General features: G+C 41.4%; 1 protein-coding gene and 1 long non-coding RNA gene across 2 annotated transcripts in view; one reads left to right on the top strand and one right to left on the bottom strand.

The window, feature by feature from the left end:
• Positions 1 to 12,123, bottom strand: part of LOC135488512 (uncharacterized) — a 53,006-nt gene that overhangs the window by 27,821 nt on the left and 13,062 nt on the right. The gene's annotated exons all lie outside the window — the stretch shown is intronic.
• Positions 3,263 to 5,197, top strand: LOC135488645 (uncharacterized). Its single transcript, XR_010447004.1, has 3 exons — positions 3,263 to 3,405; positions 3,929 to 4,010; positions 4,818 to 5,197. It is a non-coding gene; the product is annotated as an uncharacterized LOC135488645 (long non-coding RNA).

Raw genomic sequence — 12,123 nt, forward strand, 5'->3', positions numbered from 1 at the left:
AAAGCTGGATGAAATGTCCATTTTGGGGGTTTTGAGGGCAGGCCTCTCAATTACATGATTCCTACACCGTATAACAGTGTAGACGATATCGGTCTCTAACTTTGTTTTATGACGTCAATGTTGAGGCAAATTGGCACAATGAAATGTCCCCAAATTAAGCTAAAAAGCAAAAAAACATGTCCCCAAAAATAGGCTAAAAAAATACAGGGTGTAGAGGTCTCCACGTAATTGAAAGGCCTGGAGGGGGTGTAACAAAATGTGCCCTCATCAAAATTAAATGCAAACACTTCCTTTCCGCCTGATGTGTCTCCTACATTTCCTATAAAGATTCAATTGGGTTTCAGCTGGATTAACCCTTTGTTTGACTTAACCATTGAGGCCTATTGCAGTGCCATCTTCAGGCGATTACTGAGACTACATGAGGCCAGAAGCAGGGGTCATAGTAGGACATTCCTTAAAAGCTGAACTGCATAGATAAATGAAATGGTCCAGGGACCATGTGCTCACCTGTATCAAAGGACATAAGAGAGGAGCAGTATCAAGCAAGCATATTTTGACTTTCAACATTTGGCCCCCTATTGGCCGAACCGTGAAATGTATGACATCACGATTTGGTGTCTGAGTAGGGGCCACCAAGAGGTACATTCATACTAAGTTTGGGATCTCTGGCTAAAGCGGTTACAAAACGTGCCACCGTTGACTAACTGCGGTGCCGCCAACACACTATGACCTCTGTGACCCTGAAAATTAGGTCAAATCAAAAACCCGGAGGATATGTGATGTCCCATTGGTAGGAGTACCTACCATATTTTTTCAAATTTTTCGGACCAGGAATAAGGGAGAAAATGCATATTTTCATTTTTTACCTTTGGCCCCTTGGTGGCCAGACCATGAATCATACGAGGCCGCGATTTGGTCTCTGAGTAGCGGTTACCTAGGGACACAAGTGTACCAAGTTTGAGTTCAATAGTTTTAGCGGTTACAAAACATGCCACTATTGTTTAACGACGACGGACGACGACGACGACGCCGCGTCATGGTAAAGGCTCACCACAGGTGAGCCAAAAACCCACAGTGACACGCTACGGCAAACTAACAAGAGGCCCAAGGGCCTGGCGCTCAGCTGAAATGGATAGGTGAAGGCAAGGGTCAAGTGTGTGTCGGTACCGTTATTATGAGGCAACGAAGAAGATAAAGAGTTGGTTAACAAAATGAACTTTATTGGTGCGGCAGATATTTGATGTCTTTCGGCAGATATTGAAGCGCCTTGCGGCAGATATTTGTTGCCTTGCGGCAGATATTTGAAAACGCTCTCCAGGAATGGAAAGCAGTAAAACGAGTTAGCACACCTTACTCTGAATGTGGGAACAGCAAGTGCTTTCCTGGACTTGAAATGTGCCAACGACTCCTCTTGCAATAACCAACAACAGTTAATCTGTAAAAAAAGAGAAGAGAAATTAACACTGACTGAATAACAAGAGGCCCAAGGGCCTGGCGCTCAGCTGAGTTAATATCATTAATATCTTCCCGGTGTTTAGTTCATTATGCATGAAAATGGCATGCTCCATGGTATTTGATATCCTTTTGCGTTCACTACGGTACCAATGTTTTTGGTTGACATAATTATGCCACTGTTCATTCCTCAATCCTGACCATAATTCAGGTAAAATCATTGTATGAAAATATTTACCGAAACATGAAGTTTATGCCATGAATGAGGATACTCATTGTCATAGCCTCGTTTACAAGTACGAAGTATTTTCCCGCGAATATTCAAAACTGCTTGGCTCCTTGCCAGTTAAATAACATGTGACTATACACAAAATAGGAAACTTTGATGGAAATTGTAAATCATTTTTTTATCTATCAGGGGAAACAAGCTGATGATGATCAAATAAATCATTCATGAGAAATCGTTTTGTTGCTGAAGCTTGCATGACGAAGTTAATGCTAAACCTTTTCTTGTGCTCTACTAGGGCAGAGACCTGTATTCATCCGCGACCGGAAGTGTGGCACAGTCACATAGAGCTTATCAAAATGTCAAGTTGTGGTAAATACATGGCTGGGATGGACCAAAGTGGAATTAATTCTCAATCTGTGGTTGATTCTAAATCTACAGAGTCAGGCCATCACAGAAACATGCTTTTTGATAATATATTTAAGAAAATGTGGTCTCACTGGTCAGTTTAGAACTTGTACTTTGACAGGGCCATATCAATGCACCAGTGACGTTTTGATGGATATGGTGTACGGAAATCTTTTTTTCTCAGGCAATCGGTATTGGAATTTTTTTAAACTTTATTATGCTATTGGCAAAGGGTTCTTCTTGACATGTATAAAATTTTGTGCAGATTGATTGGTCCAAGGTGTACTTTTTTTACCAAAACATATGCACAACAATGTACATGTAATGTACACAAGGTTTAATAGAGGACTCTGGCCTAGTAGTCAAAATGGTTGACCAAGTATGAAAAATTTGACACTTGCACGCACATTTTATCTTATTTTCTCTATTCTGCACGTCCTTTCCAGTCCTTTTTCTTGTAGTTGAACCAATATTTATGGCATTATTGTACATATTAACCCTTTTCAGCAGCAATCATGGATTCAGACCTTAAAAGTTAAAATAAACCGGAACAGCGAAGCTGATCTGAAGTCGAATTGTGTAAACTGTATATTATGGACTGGGTATAGTCGTCGTTATGGGGAGACACGGTTTAAACTACCTTGGGACGGGTGCAGCAAAAAGCACAGGGCCCATAGGCTTGCTTATATTGCATATTATGGTGGCCCCTTGCCTTTTGGACTTGATGTCTCTCACAGATGCCACAATGCGCTGTGTGTCAATGTTGACCACTTGAGTTTAGAAGCTAGGGGTATTAACAACCAGAGGAAGACTTGCCTGGCTGAAAAGAAATGCTTTGGGCACTTAGATAAAAAAGACTGCTTGTTTTGAGGTAAATAGTATAATAGTGGGTATAAAGTGAAGCTAGTGATATCTTAAATTGTTTCTGAGCTGGATGAAATTGCTGTGTATTGTCGAAAGTGGTGGTTGTAATCTCTTGCTAGTCTCTTAGCTCTCTCCTTTAATCCACCCTCCTCCTCCCCCCCCTCTAGTTCTAGCCTGTCCTTATGGTAGTCAATGTCTTTAACTACCCCCCTTCTCTTTGCTTGATAGAATGCACGCGTTCGAATTGTCCTTACAACTCGTCGTCTAATCCTAGTTTTCAGCTCGCTTTCCCATTTCTTATAGTACCACTTCCTATTGTCCATTTCTTTCAGACAATTCATTGCTGCTGCTGAAACTCGGGCACCAAGTCTCTTGAGCTTCAGTGGAATGGACTTTCCCCGTGTATTGTTCATGGTGTGGATTGCTGCATGAACACGACTGCGATAGTTTTTAAGGTGAGTCACGTTTTTTGGCGCAATCAAATTCAATTGCCGATTGGCACTCTCACAGGCCTGTGTATTTGTCGCATGACGTATCTTTTTTAGACATGTTTTACTCAACTTCATCTCCAGTATGCTTCTCACAAGAAGCTTGTCAGCATCACTCATGTTGAGGTCCTTGGCTGACAACTCCAAGTTGCTTAGTTTGCATGCACTCCACCAAGAACCTTGGCCATCGCATACGGTTGTTTCGATTGAACACTGGCTGCAGTCACCGTCGAAACAAGCGATCAGATTGTCCACTATTGTGGCTAAGTTTTCACCAATTTGGTCAGTGTCCCCATGATACTTTTTAAACAGGGTATCGAAAATTGTGGATGCACGGATTGCAATATCACTGGAGAGACATTTCTTCGCCTCTGCTGCATCAGGTGCCTTCATACCAACAAACATTCCCTTTGAAAATTGGGCTCTCATGCCTTTACGAAATTGGGCTTGGCCCAAATGATATGTATCCGACATTCTTTCTACTTTTAAGGCCTTCCCAAGAAAGGTGCTGAAAGCATCCTCCATGCCAGCACTACATTTACCGTCACCGTCGGTTGTACAGCAATGAACAAGTAAGTGATTAGCTGCCAACTCTAACCCAACCATATTACCAATGTCATATTCCCTGAGAACTTGATAATCTGGAAGATTCGCCTTGCATCCATCATGTGCTTCATCTGTGCCACACTTTGGTTGGAACCCTCTTCCTAAAAGCCATGCCCCCTTATAACACAGTTTGTCAAGTATACCTACTGCAATGATTTTGTGGGACGGTGTCTCATTTTCACGAACTAATCCCACCGCTTGAGTCGCGGCTTGACCGGGCCTACTTCGTCTGGCAATAGTAAAACTATTATAGACTGTGTCCATTTGAACACTGACACCTGATTGATCACATCTCATTCTTTTCACCTCTTTTAGATAATTCTGTTGTCTCTTCAAGTCATCCTTGTTGAGTTCAACAGTTTCCATCCCAACCCTATTGACATTGTTTTGTAAACTTGATTTTGACATTGGTGGAACATTTGCGATTGACAGTAATGTCTTAGTCTTTGATTGACTACCAATTTCCTGAGAAGCCAGTGCCAATGCAACATTTATTTCAGCCTGCTTTGCACCACGACCTTGCTTCTCTATTTCATTATAAAGTTTAAAATAATGCTTCCCACAAGCAAAATTACAATTTGCACACCTCAGTGCCCAGCGAGCACTAGCACCCTTCTTGATGTCATGTTCTATCTCAAACTTTGGAATGTCACAATGACCAATAAAGTTGAAATGGAGCTCTGAACACCCATTCAGCATTTCAAGAATTTTAAATTTGCTGGCAACAATATTAGTATCTTCAGTTGGTATAACATACGTATTGTCCTTTGCAGCATCCTGTCCCCGGCGAAGTATCTTCAGTGGGCTGACTGTGTTCTCGACCGTCGGTGCATAGATTATGCCATCCGAACGCTCACGCACAACATTGTCATAATCATCATTACTGAAACGCGACCAGCTACCATTGGTTTTCTCTGGAGGCATTGTCCTGCTGTAGGGCGAGTGGTAAGAGTGACCAACTTGAAATCCACGGCTTGGCTTTTTGCTTAGCTTAGGCATCTTGAGTTGAAGTTTACTCTGTGGAGTCCACATGTAAAGTGACCCCCAGAGCATACCTAGTTGACACTTGAGGATATTGGGATGGTTCATCATCATTGTGCTTCTCTGAATTGATGAGCTGCTAAGATAAACAAATACCTTAGCCATAACAGAAGTCATATCCTAATGAAAAACAAACATGTGATACACATGTGTCCTTTGATCTTTCAAGTTGAGAATGTGAGTAAATGAGGTTTCTCGGGGTCAAAGGGGTTCACTTTGAATTGGCCACACAAGCTCTTTGCTGGTCATATGAAGTTTAAACTTGATAGGTAGGCAAGTGTGAATCTGAAGTAATCTGGAATTGTGACTTTTTGAAAATTCAGACTCAGTGTTGTAGAGATTCTACAATTTCTATATTCCGTTGTCATGGTAACTGCCCAAACTTAGAAACCTGGCCCTGGGACATCCAGCAATGACCATATGAACTCAAAAACTCTTATTTCTAATAATGTATATATCCTTTATTTCAAACTAACAGTGCTTAGAGGGATTTAATAATTTTTAACAGAAATATTACATGTTGGGTATTTAAGAATTTGCCACGCCCACATCACTTCAACATAGAATTTGATGCCGGACATAGCAAGAAGATGAACTCGAATAAAAATTTTACTATTCAATATAATTCAAAAATTCCTTTTGCACAGTAATGTGAACATCTAGGGGAATCTGAAAACAGCAGAACATTTGACCTGGGGCCATTACTGGCTCTCTACTAGGGCAGAGACCTGTATTCATCCGCGACCGGAAGTGTGGCACAGTCACATAGAGCTTATCAAAATGTCAAGTTGTGGTAAATACATGGCTGGGATGGACCAAAGTGGAATTAATTCTCAATCTGTGGTTGATTCTAAATCTACAGAGTCAGGCCATCACAGAAACATGCTTTTTGATAATATATTTAAGAAAATGTGGTCTCACTGGTCAGTTTAGAACTTGTACTTTGACAGGGCCATATCAATGCACCAGTGACGTTTTGATGGATATGGTGTACGGAAATCTTTTTTTCTCAGGCAATCGGTATTGGAATTTTTTTAAACTTTATTATGCTATTGGCAAAGGGTTCTTCTTGACATGTATAAAATTTTGTGCAGATTGATTGGTCCAAGGTGTACTTTTTTTACCAAAACATATGCACAACAATGTACATGTAATGTACACAAGGTTTAATAGAGGACTCTGGCCTACTGCGCCACCGTAGTTTTCTATTTAGACCAGCGATGACGTCATTTCTGGTGATTCCCTACGTTGTCCAATGAGCGCTTTTTAAAATGTGCCATTTGGTATTGTACAGTATGCAATGTATTTTTTCAGCGCTGCCAGTTGCCGAAGAGAATGCCGTAGCTCCCTCAATTTCCAATCAATTTTTATGGGAGTGACATTATTTTATTGCTTAGAATGTCTACTTTTTACTCATGAAAGAATCGTAGAACTAAAACATAATAGGCGAACAGAATCATGCCGATTCACTGCACATACTGTGGGAATTCTCCACTTCAAAATACATCGGCGATGTCATCGCGAACAGAGCATGCACTTCCGATATCGTTTTCACAGAAATGTCGCCAAATATTCAAGAACTAATTTCTGAATTGAGTCCCTAAAGACCTTATGACTACCACTGAAACGAACTAGTGATAATATCGCCTACCAGACTACTTTTTAAGCAGAAAATTGGGTACTTGAGTGTCATTGAGCTCCAAGATTATTGCACATAGCGTAAACAACATGCCGCCATTTTGTCTCCGCTTCGGTATTTCGTACGCCGCTTATAATGCACCTTCTCAATTAAAACCAACATAATAAGGCCTTACATCGTTGATTGAATAGGAACACCTCACAAAACACAATAAAGTGGGGGTACAATCGATTACGAAGCTGAAGTGAACAGTGATTTATTCCTGGAGCTACTGCTTTTGTTGTGTAGCTGCCATGATGTTTTGTGAACTGGCAAATAGGAGACTTCATTGATAGCTGACGTCATCGGGCGGGAATTTGAATCGGCAGAAATAATTAAAAGGCAGGTAGCGCCCTCTCCTGTTAAAATTTTGAACTTTTTCTCAATAAAATAGATTTTTAAGAATTTTATCTTAATATTAGAGCATATTTCGACTAATTCTGCTGCTCCTAGGCCGATATAGGCCAGTTTCCTTCATGCACTCTCGCTCGCAGGAAGTAGGTCGAATGGCGACAAATTTTGTTTTGAAAGTAATGTTTGACCAGAAGTATCCAGAAATGCAAAATTGAAGTCTCTAGGTCTTACGGTTACAAAATGTGCACCATGGGTTTAACGGACGGATGGATGGATGGATGGATGGATGGATGGATGGATGGATGGACAGACGGACGCCACTGAACAACTTATTTGACAAGCTCGGCTGACTTAGTCAGCTGAGCTAAAAAAGGGTGACATAGACGGGGAAATGTACACCACCGGATACAGTCTGTGCTTGATCAGGCATCGGTCAGATGATATCCTGAACAAGGCATCTATGGAAGCAAATCCAGAAAGAGACTTAACCTTCGAAGGGCACACTTATCACTCAGTGAAAAGTCAGTCCTGGGGGTTGTTTTCCAATTCAAAATAAAAGTGTAACCTCTTTGAATTAGTCTCACAGACTGAACCATAACACTCAACAGCCAACCGTGCCCACATGATGTGAGCCGTGAGCGAGTGGTGTACTACATTTTGAAAATTGTCTATCATGTAACAGAACAGGATCTAGTGGACTTAATGATGAGGTAGGCCTACTATCAAATAAGGTGTCCATCAAATGAATCATGAGGGCCTGTTGACTGAGTTATACTCTAAGCCTGCACAGCGCAGTGTACAGACAGTACAGGATTGCCAACCAAAAACATGAGCATTGCTGCGTAAGGAAACTGCAGTGGAATTCATACTACGATGTCATAGGCCTAATGTGACTTTCAAAATAATTGTAAACAAACGTAAATGGCGAGATTTGTTGACCGTCCCAAAATGGCCGACGGCGAATTCTCCGGTCGCTAGCGCAGTCCATAAACAAGCATCAATTTTACCAACTTTGGGTGCAAGCTTGGTCATAAAAGTTACAGAACTGTTAGAAATACATCTAAACAACATATATATACAGTTAAAAGTGCATAAAAATCCCGTTTCAACCTCCGGGCGCTACCTTTTTTCTCCGCCACACGCCGGACCCTACCGGTCGTTATTTAGTGCGACCGCCACCAGAGTGTTTATCACGATCTTTCGCCGTTTTAATTTAAGGAATTAATACCGAGCTGGCGGTCATTGGTTGTATAATCAAGACCGCTCGGGTAGACCGAAAATGCAGTCCAAAACCCGAGGCGCTTCGCCGAGGGTTTTGGACGTAATTTGAGGTCCACCCGAGCGGTCTTGATTATACAACCAATGACCGACAGCGAGGTATTAATTTCTATTCTAAAAGGTTTCAAAATTAAACAAATTAAATACGATTTGAAAGGTATGTTCCGTTTTCGTCAAAGAATGATCCAGCCTGGTGTCCGGAACTCCGCCATATTGTTGCTTGTGAAGATGACGTCACGCAGCAAGGGAATTCCCAGTCTGCTAGCTCGATTTCTACCATTTCCTCGTCTTTGACCTCTTCTGAATCCTGACTGACGACCTCGAAAGAGTCCTCGGGTATCCTCCCTACTTCACAAATCCCAATATATCGGGGAATACTTCAAAATCTCGTGTTCTTGACATTGTTTTGTGGGGCTGAGTCGTTGCTTCTTGGTGAAAATAATTCGTCTGCTAAAATTCAGAATTTTATACCTACCCAGGCGGTCATTGGTTACGATACCAAGACCGCTCCGATCAAAACGAGGCGTAATGTATTTTGTATTAGAAACAATGATATACTGTGACTAAGGCCTTTTAGAATGCGCGTTTAAGGTAGATTAATCAATTATTACATGCATGCATTATATATCACCGAAATGATAATTGCGTAGGCTATTTGAAACTAAGTTCAGATGTCATTTTCGATCTTTGAATTGAATTTAGGCGAGTGATTTTTGACACCCGGTCGACATATCAGGACTTGCAAAATTCACGCGAGATCGCTTGCATCATCGGCACGTTTGAAAACCGAATTTCACAAATTCCACAAATATTTATCACATACCATATGTATCACCACAAAGGTAACTCTCTAGACTATTTGAAACCAAGTTCAGATACTTATTTTCACAAAAATTCGAAGCTATGCAAGCGATTTTTCAGTGGTAGAGATCGACGGAAACAAATTTTTCGCTCTAAAAACGTAAATGGCGAGATTTGTTGACCGTCCCAAAATGGCTGACGGCGAATTCTCCGGTCGCTAGCGCAGTCCATAAACAAGCATCAATTTTACCAACTTTGGGTGCAAGCTTGGTCATAAAAGTTACAGAACTGTTAGAAATACATCTAAACAACATATATATACAGTTAAAAGTGCATAAAAATCCCGTTTCAACCTCCGGGCGCTACCTTTTTTTCTCCGCCACACGCCGGGCCCTACCGGTCGTTATTTAGTGCGACCGCCACCAGAGTGTTTATCACGATCTTTCGCCGTTTTAATTGCGCGTTTTAGGTAGATTAATCAATTATTACATGCATGCATTATATATCACCGAAATGATAATTGCGTAGGCTATTTGAAACTAAGTTCAGATGTCATTTTCGATCTTTTGAATTGAATTTAGGCGAGTGATTTTTGACACCCGGTCGACATATCAGGACTTGCAAAATTCACCCGAGATCGCTTGCATCATCGGCACGTTTGAAAACCGAATTTCACAAATTCCACAAATATTTATCACATACCATATGTATCACCACAAAGGTAACTCTCTAGACTATTTGAAACCAAGTTCAGATACTTATTTTCACAAAAATTCGAAGCTATGCAAGCGATTTTTCAGTGGTAGAGATCGACGGAAACAAATTTTTCGCTCTAAAATGACATGAGACGAGCACCAACTTCCGCTGATTTGTGCACAAAATTTCCGGAATATTATAAAAAACTATTGATAAATCTGAATTATATAGACTCTTTTCAGTACCTAAACAAATTTCAGGTACATGGTCATGTTGATTAAAAGAGTATCAACCGATTGAACATGAGACAGTTCACTCACCTTCATTGAAGCAGCGACTACCGCCATTTTTAATGGTGGCATCTCTTCTATCGATCGGCCAATCAGCGGCACTGCTTGCAAATGAAATGGCCAGGGCCATTGTGCTCACCTCATGTGGAGGAAAGATGGATAAAGAGCATGGTATTGTGTCATGTAGTGTTAGGTTTGATGTAGGTCCAAGCAATTACAATTTCCCCAAAATGGCCAATTTACATAACATTCGACCTCTGTGACCTTGAAAAGTAGGTCAAATCAAAGAAGACCCGGGTGACACATTGAATGGTTGTTAGAATTAGATGTACCTATGATATAAAATTGGTGCCAATCGGGCAAGTCATTACTAGGAATAATGGCATTTTGAAGAATTAAGGATTTGGCCCCCTCCCTGGAGGCCAAACGGCAAATCAGATCGCACCAAACTTCGGTACCTGAGATCACCTGACCAAGGGGTACATGTGTACTTAATTTGTGATCAATAGTCATTGCAGTTAAGAAACGTGCCATAGTTACGGCCTGACGGCGAATTTACGCCATTTGACCTCTGTGACCTTGACAAGAAGGTCAAATTAAAAACCTGTGTGACATATACTGTATTGTGGTTAGATGTACCCATGATATCAAATTGGTGGCAATCGGGCAAGAAGTTAAGGAATAATCACATTTTTAAGGTTTTTGGATTTTGCCCCCTGGTGGTCAAGTGGTGAATCATATTGGACCAAACTTCGGTCCCTGAGATCACCTGACTAAGGGGTAAATGTGTACCAAATTTGGTATCAATAGTCATTGCAGTTTAGAAACGTGCCATCGTTACATCCTAACGGCCAATTTACACCATTTGACCTCTGTGACCTTGAAAAGGAGGTCAAATCAAAAACCCGGAGGATATATGATGCACCTTTGCTAGAAGTACCTACCATATTTTTTTCAAAATTTCCCGACTACTATTAAGGGAGATATTGCATATTTTCACTTTTAACATTTGGCCCCCTGGTGGCCAAACCATGAAACGAATCGGACCAAACTTGGTTTCCAAGGTGTCATTACATAAGGGTACATGTGTACCAAGTTTCAACTCAATAGCTCTGACAGTTATGAAACGTGCCCTGCTAACGGACGACGGACGACGACGACGACGACGACGACGACGACGACGACGACGACGACGACGGACGACGGACGCCACGGTATGGGATAAGCTCACCTCTGCTAAGAGGTGAGCTAAAAAGTTAAGCCACCGCCAAATTTGAAATCGCCAAAATTCAGGCAATGTGCCTGCAGCGCCAACTGGCGGTGAAAACTATATTAATTCCATTAAAAGTAAAAAATGAAAAAATATTTAAAAATATTCAGCCACATTTGAAAACAATATTTGCTCTGTGGACCGAGGTAAAAAGGGAAAGAAATCTAAACGCGAAATGACCTCATTCTCTTAATACAGGTCGGATCGCGCCGATTTTTCGTTTTTTGAGTTCACCTTGGGCAACTCCTAATTTAGCACCGTCAACGAAGTGGCTAGGCCTTCCCGGTCAGAAATGTCCAATTTTGTCCACAGATGGGTCCCTAGATGGATGGATTGCAGGACGGACACCATTTGAACAGCTATACTACTAGCTCCGCTGACTTTGTCAGCTGAGCTAAAAAGGTACAAACTACCAAACGACCATCCAATCCAAGATTCTTGGTGGACTCTGAATTAAAATACAGTAGCGCCACAAAAACAGTGGGATGTCCTGGTGGTTTCTTTCCTTTTCTCCTCTTTTTACTGTGATTATCCCATTCTTTTAGGCCCTCTACCCCTGTATCCGACTCCTCAAGGGCCTAGTGCACTGACGTTAGGCCTAACGTTAATCCCTGGACCAGAATGTTAAAGGCTGCTGGTTTTTCACCCGTATGGCACTCTATGATCAGATT

This window comes from Lineus longissimus, chromosome 5, assembly GCF_910592395.1.
Source record: "Lineus longissimus chromosome 5, tnLinLong1.2, whole genome shotgun sequence".
NCBI classification, from domain to species: Eukaryota; Metazoa; Nemertea; class Pilidiophora; order Heteronemertea; family Lineidae; genus Lineus; species Lineus longissimus.